This window comes from Pipistrellus hanaki (genome assembly GCF_964339955.1).
Source record: "Pipistrellus hanaki genome assembly, chromosome: 7".
Classification (NCBI taxonomy): Eukaryota; Metazoa; Chordata; class Mammalia; order Chiroptera; family Vespertilionidae; genus Pipistrellus; species Pipistrellus hanaki.
Window position 1 is genome coordinate 61,063,024 of NC_140509.1, and position 12,218 is coordinate 61,075,241.

Sequence of the window (12,218 nt, forward strand, 5' to 3'; positions counted from 1 at the left end):
TCATGCTGGAACTTTCTCCAAGTTAAGTTAGAAATCTATCTTAAATAACTTTAAGAAAAGAAAAAAAAAAAAGGCGGGGGAGGAGGGGTGGGAGGAATTTATAGACTTAAGAAACAGGACAGTCCATCTCAGGGGAGCCATGACGAGTTCATAAGACCAGGCAATGCCACCAGGCTCTCTTCTCCATCACTGCCTATGCTTGCCTTTGCATTGACCCCCTTCTTAGCCAGGCTCTGCCAAGAAATGGCAAAGATGATGCGTGGTTACCCTTAGTTCTCGTATCCATAAGGCTGCAGAACCCAGAAAAAGGGAGAACCTTTCATCTTGACAATTAGTCAGACTTACCATCAACGACCTCGCTTGAATGACCTGCCTATCCTTGAACTGATCACTGTGTGTAGGGGAGTGAAGGACCCTTGTCTGATCGAGTACAGGTTGAATGGATGAGAAGTGAGAGGTGGGTTGGTTCTGCAGAGGAAATATAGAGAGTGAATAAAAAATAAATTTAAAAAAAAAAAGTTGCAGATGTCCTCTACACAGGCAAGTCGAATAAAGAAGAACTTTCTTTATTGATGACCAAAACAAAGCATCCTTAGGATATAATTTCCACAATATTTCCCATACATTTGAAGAATATGTCGTAGTGCTGTTATAAAGAAAAAGATGATTTGTCCCTCCCTTCTACCAGCTAACATTATTTAAAATAACAAATTAATTCCCGGTACAGTATAAGCATTAAAACATATATTACGTAAAAGTGGGGGGAGGGTGTATGGGAGATATCTATAATACTATTAACAATAAAAATATTAATAAATAAATAAAAATAAATCTTATTTTATAATTGCCTTAATTTAAATTCAAATGACTATCAATTGACATATTATTCCCAGCGAAAACAAAACCCCAAGTTTTTTTTTTTTATCAGAATGTATTATTTTAATAGAAGTTAACTAGCTGACATAGCAGGCAAAGAAAAAACAAATCAGGAATCAGAAAGACATATTTTGGAACTGAGTAACTTAAAAGGCTAGTCTCTCTTTCTGAAACATACATTGTGTGATATGACCAAACCCTAGTAAGTAGTTTGTTGCTGAAAATTCTGAGGATTATTTAAAATTTTCTTTACATAAAGCTAGTTTTAATAAAATATTGACAAATGCAAATTTAGGGAGGAAAGCCCTTTATTTGGTTACTGTTAAATGTTTACTGTTACTCTATTGTTCTTGTAGCCAATTTGAGGAGTGGAGGCAGGGGAGAGGCAGGGGTGGAGGGAGGAGGAAGGAAAGGCTGCAAGGACAGAAAGTAGCCAGTATTTCACTGTTAGACAAGACAGAACATGATAAAGAAGGGGGACCCGTAGCGGGAGAGAGCGAGGGAAGGAGGAGGGGAAGGAAGGAAGGCAAGAAAAGGAATTTGAGAAACCCGGCATGGTACCAGACCATACACAAAATGCCTCCCAGAGCAGATTTTATAAAAGGCATTTCACGAATTAAACAACCCACTAACCGTCAACGTTGTGAAAGAGACCAGAGACTGAGAAAGGAAGCAGTTTCCCCTCTTTAAGTGTTGGGTAAGGTAGACATTCCCAGTGTCTTTGAAGCTCAATTTCAACCTTACCATGAGTTTGATTCTGGGGCATTCTCCCCAACCCCCTATTCTCTTAAGAATTATGACTCACTCTTTCTTATGACATTAAAGGGAATTTTATTTTTTTAACCTGTTTTACTCAAAAAAAAATTTTTTTTTTATTTATTTAATTGAGCTGCACTGTGGACTCTTCCCAAATAGGAAGGGAGGTTCAGATAAGTGGTGCCTGGGAAGAAACTGACTCCTGCACATGGGCTTCCCAGCCACCCCCACCTTCTCCGCTGGAGGTCTAATTAGTGACAGTGTGTCCCCCTCTTTCTGAGTTTCTCTACTCAGGGGCAGGTTTCTGGGTCAGAAACATGGTTGGTGCATCCCACTCTGAGGATGTTTTGCAAATAGATTACACTGTGTCTTTTGTTTGAACAGTTCTGAGCAAACGGCAGTTGGTTGGGTGCTTACATATAAAATAATCACAGCACCCTCCTAGTCACAGAGCACCCTTTTGGTATTGTTAAGGGAAACTTAGCCAACAGTGGAGAAAGTAGGAAAAGTAAGTGCCCGATAACTAGATGGAGGCACTATAAGAGAGCGAGAATGTTGGAGCATGCTTCCAGAGAGGCCGTGGACTATAGAGTTATCAGTGCTGACACCAGTCCAGGCCTTGAGATACGATCCATGGCCCCTTCCCAGCACGTAGGCCTCCTTTCAAGGGCAGAGCAGGACTGACTCCGTTTTTTACTGTGTAATTTCTTGTATAATTATGTCTCTGACATAACCCCTTTGCGGGAAAGACCACAAAATGTATCAATTACCCAACCCACCCTTAAATCAGCCAATAGAAATACAGAGGGAAGTAACACAGCGTAACAGGACCCTGGCCCTCACCCACCAATCAGAACCAGCCAACTCAGTGGTCTGAGCATCACCTCCCCACCCGACCCTAAACCCTATAAAAAAGGACCACACTTTCAGAGCTCAGGGCTCTCTGCATTCTGCCACTGAGTCGGTAGAGGCAGGGAGACCAGGCTCGAGTTTGAATAAAGGCTCTTTTGTTTTTTGCATCAGACGTGGCTCCCTGGTGGTCCTTGGGGATCTTGAAATCTGGGCATAACAGGCACATTACTGATTTGCCTTGACTAAGTATTAATAGTGTCTCCTTTTACTCTCAAGAAAGTTTCTGGCGTGTATGATAACATATATGGTCACTCCATAGATAACCTATATTTCTAAAGGTACTGTTGCTTTATGTACACAAAAGTTTCTTGATAATAAGTGAATTGCAATGACTCAAAAAACTGAGTGCTGTATGTGAAATAATTAGTGCTCCATTGTCTCCCTGGCTCATAAGAAGCTGCTTACCTTGCTGACTGGTGTCTAGTTCTTCCACTTGACCTGCACATCCATTCCCCTAGGCTTACTACAATAGACCATGGCACACAGGTCCTCAAGGAAGGTAGGGATGGTCGGGAAGCAGGGGAAAGCCTGAGCCAATCAGAGGAACTGGGAGAAACCAGCCCCGGGAAGGAACTCACATGTTCTAGAACATGGAGATTGTTTTAAAGAGGATGATCAGGGTGGGGTGTTAGGAAGTCAATCGTTGACTTTGCCTCACTGTGCTCCTGGCTCTTTTGTCACATTCTGTGGCGAGGGCTGAGGAAGTTAAAACCTTTTGTGTTGCCTCAGTCAAGCTTAAAATATGAGCTGCTCACAAGCTCCCCAATGGTCCAGGACAAGCTTTCCAAATAGGAAGTGAGGTTCCTGGTGTCCCCATCCTGCTCCAGCCACCTGCGTACTCCCAAGAGGAGGCGGGAAATGGAGTGCAGGTGTGCAGGAGAGGATCCTGGGAAAGAGCTCTCCTGGAGCCAAGGCCATGGCAGTGGGTCTATTCTGCTGCTACAAGCAGAACCATGAGAACCTTTACAATCACAGTCAGTGCTTGAATTGCAGTGAGGAAAGAAAAGCATACCATTATTAAACTCTTGTTAACCAAAAGAAAGGAACATAGGTCAGTTTAGCCTCCCCATAGCAGAAATGCCAAATTGTTTGAGTAAAGGAAGAATTATTCCTGGGTCAAAACAAGCTACTTTCCTTGGTGTTCCATATATTGTAACAAATTATGAAAACATAAATAAAACATAAGGTCTACCTCGCATCACTCCTTCAGGCTGTTCAGATTTCACTGACCAAAGAGGATAAAAAGTTAAAATATTAATCAGGCTTCTCCAGAGAAACTGGACCAACAAAATATATATGTGCACACACAGATACATATATATACATATATAAGTTTATTATAAAAGTTCACAATTTTTATATAATATATAAAAATGTAGATATATAATATATATGAATTATACATATACAGAACATCTCTTCTGATATATATCTATTTTGATAGGTAAACAGAGAGAGAGAGAGACAGAGAGAGAGAGAGAGAGAGAGAGAGAGAGAGAGAGAAAGAGAGAGAGAGAGAAACACAGTTACGGAGGCTGGCAAGTTCCAAAATATGCAAACTAGGCCAGTAGGCTGGAGGCAGGCAGAAGGTGTTGGAATCCTAAGGCCATCTTTCTGCTGGCAGAATTCCCTCTTGTCAAGAGGTCAGAAAGGTCTTCAACTGCTTGGATGAGGGAGGCCCACCTCCATTAAGGAGAGTGATATGCTTTACTCAAAGTGTACTAACTTAAATACGAATCTCATCTAAAAAATTCCTTCCCCCAAACATCTAGAGTAGGGGTGTCGAACTCAATCAGAGAAGGGGCCAAAATCTAAAATCCAGCCTAAATCGCGGGCCGAATGGTTTACTGAACAGTCATAAACTGACAATGTCATAAACTGACAGCGGAGTGCAGTGATGACAGCGCGGTGCGGGCCACATTGCAAGGCCTGGCAGGCTGGATTTGGCCCGCGGGCCTTGTGTTTGACACATGTGATCTAGAGTAATGTTTGACCAAATATCTGGGTAGGTTAGCCAAGTTGACGCATGAAATTAACCCTGACAGCTACTATCCCCAGTGTATTGCAACTTTGGTCTTCTTTAGATTTTCAAAGCCCAGTTAATAGTTGTCAGAGGCCAAAAGTACAATACTTGTAGCTGGGAAAGTATATCTGCAATGTAATATAAAGTATATTTTTAATGTAAAAACACATATGGAAAATTATTTGAAATTAGTCACATAGAGCAAAAAGAAAAAAAGTTAATTCCTTCGAGTTTTGCCCAGGTTTCCTGACCTGTATTTTGAAGGATACCACTTCTAGGAAAATATTCATACCAAGTAGTTGCCTCAGTCAAATTTAAAATATAAGCTTCCCACTCTCCCACCAATTGTCCAGACAAGCTTTCATTCCTTGCAACTGAGATCTGCCATGATAAAATGCAGTTAAATAAATAAGACAGTTATACTGACTCATTCAGACTTGCTACTTCTGACATAAATAAGATAATGTGTGGTTGATTTTTCTCAGAAACTTCTCAGAAAAACAATTTCTGGAATTTGGAAATGCAAAATGTTTTATATAAACCATATTTGAAACATACTAGAACATACTTTCTATTTTTAATCAAGGGTAGTTCCCTAGTGCTCAGTAGCCATTATTGTGTACAGCCTCAAGGGCAATCTTGGAGTCAAATGGTGGCCAGACAGTGAATGGCCCAAGACGCTCTCTAGAGACCAGAATATCTGAACCTAAAACAGGGGCTCCTGGGTGGCCATATGGATTGACAATGGCTAGGTTACAATAAGGAGAAAGTTGAAACTTGTCTCAGAAACCCTTTCTAACTTTTATTGTTTTTCACAGAAAAATAGGCAGAAAAAATATTTTATAAAGAAGTGCTATATCAGGATATTTACAAAATGAACTTTATTCTTGTATAAGTTATGTCCCTTTAAATGCAAGAGATCACCTTGAGACTAAGTATTATTTTTTTTTTTTTTGAGACTAAGTATTCTTTACAAATGCAATAAGGTTGATGTACTAGCATTGTGATATAATTTATATATATTATAAAGATTTTTTAAAGATGGAACTCGTATATTTTTAAATATATATTTTTATTTATTTCAGGGAAGAAGGGAGAGGAAGAGAGAGAGAAACATCATTGATGAGAGAGAATTATTGATCAGCTGCCTCCTGCACACCCCAAGCTGAGAATGTAATCTGCAACCCGGGCATAAATACTGACAAGGAATTGAACCATGACTTCCTGGTTCATAGGTCGATATTCAACCACTGAGCCACGGCAGCCAGGCTATAAGGATATTTCTATAAAGGGAATTAGGTAAGTAGTAGCTGTACAAAAGATGCAGATACATACATAACTGCAGCTCATGTTGTGTGTGTGTGTGTGTGGGGGGCGTCTGTGTGTGTGCGTGCTGTGCTCTTGCCTTGTAAAAGCTGAATGAAAATTGTTAAATTTCTCAAAGTTCTTTATATAGGAGCCAACATAGTGATAATAGCTCCCAAATATTATATGTTAATACTGTACACATAGTTTTTTCAACAACATTTTTGGGCCCTTGCTGCAGAAATAGAGGTGAGTGAATAAAGGTGATTTTTACTTTGAAATGAGAGTGGCACCAGGAAACTATGCCAACCTAAATTGATTAAGTAATCTCAAAAGTATTGCTGCTCAGCTGGTGTGGGTCAGTGGTTCAGCATCAACCCATGAACCAGGAGATCACAGTTCGATTCCCAGTTCGGGCACATGCCCGGGTTTCAGACTCAATTCGGGGGGGGGGGGGGGTGTGCAGGAGGCAGCTGATTGAGGTTTTTCTCTCATTGATGTTTCTATCTCTCTTTCCTTCTCCCTTTCTCTCTCTAAAATAAATAAAAATATATTTTTTAAAAAAGTATTGTTGGTTCTGTTTATTTACTTTTATTTTAAAACAATATTTATTGTCAAAAGTATTATATATGTCCCCTTTTTTTCTCTCATTGACCCCACATAGCCCACCCCGCGGCCTCTGCCCCTCTGCCCCAGGTCTCCACCACCCTATTTTCTGTCCATAAGTTATATTTGTTTTGTTTAGAGATAATCCTATTAAAAATTTCCAGGGAAAGCTTGACTATCCAGAAACCTCTGGGAATTAAATATTCTAAAAAGCTAAGTAATATAGGAAAGAAAAGATGTTCTTTTTAGCTATTTTTTTTAACCATGTTAAATCTTCATAAATACACATGCTTCTATTTCTTAAACAAAATTCACAGAACATATCCACTTTTTCTTATATGCTAAAGAATATTATTATAAACAACAGTTACAGCACTGTTCTCAGGACCCATCAGTGTTTAATCATCAGATAGATTTTTTTTTTTTTTTTTTTTTTTTTTTTTTTTTAGTTTTTCTGTCTGAATTTTTTACCTTCTCCCCTTTTACCAGACTCTGAGGCAATTTTTCTTCCTGCTTATATTATAGCGTATGTGCTTATTGCAATCCTCTCTTTGCAGGGGAGTTTCTCAGCATCTAAAAGGATTCAGGAATCCGGAGAAGGGGTTGCATGTAAATTAATAAAAGAGACTTGACATAAATTTGGAATACATGGGGGAGCCAGAGGAGACCTAGCTTCAGTAACCAAGTTGTCTGACTCTCTGGACCTCTGGTTTTCCATTAACACAAATTGCCCTAAAGCAAAGTGGATATGCATATCAAAGGCAAGGTTTGGTATACAGTAGGCATTCTCAGGTTGGAAGAACTGCCTTTGGCTGTTCCAGTAGCAGTCACTAATATATGCAAATCTTTAGGTTTGGGGAAATGCTTTCAGCCACTCCAGCATGCAATAATATGATTCAGTCCTAATCAGTTTGGCTCAGTGGATAGAGCATCAGCCTGTGAAGTGAGGGATCCCAGGTTCAATTCTGGTCAAGGGTATATACCTTGGTTGTGGGCACATCCCCAATAAAGGTGTGTAGGAGGGAGCTGATCAATGTTTCTCTCTCATCGATGTTTCTAACTCTCTATCCCTCTCCCTTTTTCTTTGTAAAAAAATCAATAAGATATATTTAAGAAGAAAATGTGGTAGATGCAAAGGACAAGATATTTTTAAGCCTTAACAAAGAAGAAAACCCTGCCATTTGCAACAATATGGATGGATCTGGAGGACATTATGCCAAGTAAAATAAGACTGTTGTAGTACAAATGTTGCATGATTCCATTTACATGAGGTATCTAAGATAAGTGAAAACATTTTTAATTGTACAAATATCTTTTTAAAAATAGAAATCCCTCATTCTATGAAATATTTTTTAAATGCAAAAAAAATATCTTTGTTAGAGAAGCCAAGCCAAATATGGAAACTGAGCATGAGTTACTTTTTAAATTCCCAGATGGTTTTGAGCACACCCGCTGACATCTTAATTGGAAATCCATCATGTCTGGCATCAGTCCGTACTTCCAGACACTTGATCCACCACTAAGCTGGTTTTAGCTTGATATTAGAGTATGTAGCCCTGAGCTTCTGAGCCATTATTAACACAGAAATACCACACAGTCTTACATTAACCTAAAAAATGTGAGGTGTTCAATACAAGCCATAGAACTCTGTAAATTTCTATCTATATTGCTATCTGTATTTAAAAATGGTCTTGCCCTTTGCTTTTATAGCTTTCTCTTCTATTTTGTATGGCCATACCTACTGCATGAATTTTATTTCATGTACCCTTGCTTCAAATCTTGAAAATTCAAATGTGCAATAAATAATTTAAATTTAAAAAAAAGAAAATTCAAATGTATTCATAGGGGAAGATAGTAGACACTTTTATAGGATCTTATTACAGAGTACTTAATAATTTTATCCTACAAGGTCCTGTTATGATGGAGTCACTTTTATCAATTAAAATATCATTCTCCCAGTGTATCTAGTCCTGCAGCTTTCAGTATGTCTCTGTTCTTCATTCCCAAGAGAGTCAGGGACAACCAAAGGCTGAACGAGGAAGCCAGGGCCACAGGCAGAGGGTCACGACCAAACCAGTGGACCCTGGCCAACCTGGCCCAGGCCAGAGCAGAGTCAGCCAGCAACAGCCATGCCAGAAAGCTGGCATGGGAGCATGGGTCATGCAGCCAGAGGCGATCAGGCTGGGGGAGGTCAAGGCAGAGTGCAGCTTCTCAGAGTTCACAGGACAGAAGGCTGGGCCCTGGCCCTGCCTTTCCTGTGACCAGGCATTCTAAAAGAGGTTGTATTTCAGGGGCTGACTCCAGTGGCATTGCTTTTCCTTCCCTGCCTGCAGCAGTTCTGAATTACAGTAAATTCCTCAGTTTTTGCCCCTTCAGCAGCTCCTTCTGAGTCTAAAGTTGATATTAATATTAAGGAAATATTTAACTGATATTAATTGGAGCAAATTGCAGAAACGTGATCAGTGAACAATTTAGATTGACTTCTGTGAAGGATGTAGGATTTTTTTCAAGCTTAAATGTCTTCTTTATAAACATGATCTCGATGATTTTTTTCTTTTATTGAAAAATAATACAGGGGAAGTAAAAGAAAAAAAATAATATATTGTTTCTTGTGTGATTTATAGCAGAACGCTTTATGGCATGCTTTGTTATTTAAGTGAATTTCTGAATGAAATAGGATACATAAAGTCATTGTAGATACCCACCAACGCTGTAGATGCCCTTTCTGTCCCACTGAACCGCCCTCCCCTCCCCCCCGTCCTTGACCCACAAATCCCTGATGCCTATGGAGTGAATTCAGTGTCTAGTTTTTAATCTTTTCATCACCAAAATCCTCCTTAATCCTCTTTCCTCTTCTCTCCACACACACAGAGACTCCACGTTTTAAACAATTTCATTATCACTGTGGAAAGGTATAATTTTACTTACAAGCAAGGAAACTTGACCTTTTGTTAGCCTATATATATGAAGTGCAGCAATGATATAGATATATGGTGGACTGGGCCACCTCATCGGGAATTGCTCCTTGTGAGCTGCACAAGTCCAAAAAGAAAACTTACTAAACACTCTGAAAAAGGAGGTATTGATTCCCTGTGGTTTGTCGCTCTTTTTAATACAAGATGCTGCATCACAGTGGTACAGGTGCCACTTTGTAGGTTTACTGAGTCCTGGGTGCTCTGACTACAATCATTAACACTGCATCCTTGGGCATTTAGAGTCAGCCTTTAATGTCTTCATTTATAAAACAGTGGGTTAATCACTTCTTATGTACAATCAATTTGCTCACCTTGTTCCTGAAACAGGGCAACTACAGAATTAAAAAATCCCAGCTCTACCTCTATCCATTTCAGTGCTGTGAGACCTGGAGGCAGGGCTTACTTAAAAGCTCTCTGTCCCCATTTCCCCAAATGCTAACTAAGCAGGGGGAACCACAGATGCCTAATGACATTACAGTAATTGGTCATAAAAATGAATTAAAATAATTTAAAATGTAGTGTACAATGTGAAGGGCTTTTCACCTAAAATAGCTCATCAAAATAACTGTACTTAGCAAGATAAATGCAATACCTGACATTTTTGGAGGAGAGAGCTTGCTTCTGTTAGTGAAAAGAGCAAAACCAAGCAATGGTGTCCCGAATTTCAAGAGCAGAGGGTCAAAGTAAGAATATTTTTCCTGACCTGGAGTGTGAGCCAGTCCCATCCCTTTGGCCCGGTCAGCTGCTCTTACTTCAGCCAAGTTTGGATATTCCCAGGTTTGCTTATGCCCCAAGAGTCCATAGGGAATAAAGAGGATTTCCTTGACCAGATCCCTCTCTCAGTCAATTTTTTTTTTTTTTTTTTTACCACCCACTCACTCCCTATCGCTGATCCTGAGATCCATATTTTTTTTTATGCATCTTAGTAGTTTTGATATGGCTGTTCATATTACGCCATGCAACAATTAGATCAGGTGCACTGATGTTGACATACTTCACATAAGACCAGTCTTGAGTTTGACATAGAAATTGGGACTCAAAAGAACTGTTGGCCCAGGAAGAAACTCACTACAGACTGATTCATTTGCCTCTCAGCATAACCATTATTGCTTGTCTCATTTTCGGTTCTTATAAGTGTATTTCTAGTATCACATGAGGTAACTCATCTAGGGGAAATGATGAACAAAATAGACTGATGAACAAGAACAGCATTGATCAGACTGTCGGACCTCGGAGAGAAGGTGGGGGAGGGGATACGGGAGAGAGATTAACCAAAGGACTAGTGTGCATGCATATGAGCCTAACCAGTGGTCATGGACTACAGTGGGGTGGGGGCATGCTTGTGGATGGGTTTAGGATGAGTAAGGGGGGATGAGGACAAATATGTGATACCTTAAACAGAAAGTAATTAAAAAAAGACCAGTCCTGAAAAGTGCTATTTGTCTCCTGTCTCTTTCTGAAGCCTGCTTTCCTCTATTTCACAAATGTTTATGTTTTATAGCAAACATTAAAAGCATGTAACCAAATGTGGAAGCAACTAAAAGTTACTTTGGTGCTGAGGCATCAGTCAGTTCTATGTCTCCAAGGAATATTACTGTAACCTCACTAAGGAAGGGAAGAAATAGAAGTATATGTTGCTTATAATATTTCTCTACATAAGATGTACTGAGAAGAGGGCTAGCAGAATTGGAGTGTTGGCAGGCTTGTTCAACTTGAGGCAGACGTGGGGACAGATGCACACACAGAAGATGACGCAGGACTGTTGGGTTGTGGTGACTTAGGCTTTAGCGAATGACCTACGTAGGCTTGCTTCAGATGGTTCCATTTCAGGTTGGAAATAAAATTAAGCATCCCATAAATGAATTGCAAGTCAATTTGGGGTTAATTTAGTTTTTTGTATGAGTGCATTTGTTTTCAGTATCTTGTTAATTCAATCACAGTGTGTGGGAGTCAGGTCCTAGACTCAGGCCCTGGCTCAGAAATTGGTCTTACTGTCTTTTCTACTTATAAAATATGGGTGATATGAAAAGTCATAATGCCTTGGGGAACATAAAATGCTAGTGAAGACTTCTGTAAAAAGGATATCAAGGGCAATTAACTTCGGTTCTTCCTTTGTGCCCAGAAACTCAATAAAATTTCTACATGGAATACAATTTGCCTGGGAACATCAAGGCAAATTGAAGATGATGATGTCAGAGTTGTATTCTATGCAGATCTGATTATACTTAATGTGCAATTCATATGAAAACAAAGAAACGGATACAGACGTTGGATAGATTTAGCTTCCCTCTATAGACTACAGATGGGAAAAATAGAAGGTAAACATTCAGATCTAAATTTGAAGGCCTCCACCTCCCCTTTCATCATCCTCAGGCCCTGAGTACCTCTCATTCCCATACTTCAGATCTTCTTCTGCTACCACCATCCTTAATAAAGTACCTATTTGAGGGTTATATGCCTTTTAATAGGTGGTTCTAGAAGATCTCACAACCATCAAAGGCTCACATTGATAACTTTGTTTTCCACTCAGGGGACTGCTGTTTCACACAGCTGCATTAACTTCAAACCTCCCATCATTGAGGGAAAGAAGACATGTATCTCTCTGTAGGAAGCGGTTATAGGGTTAACCTGCTGGCAAAGTCGCAAACAAGTCCCAGCTTGGAGGGCACAGTCCTCTAAGCATAATTAAGCTTGATGATGTAACTGCTCCCTAGATCTTTCCTGGGTAGCTAGTGGGCTGTGGGAGGGGCAGGGCAGCAAGTGCT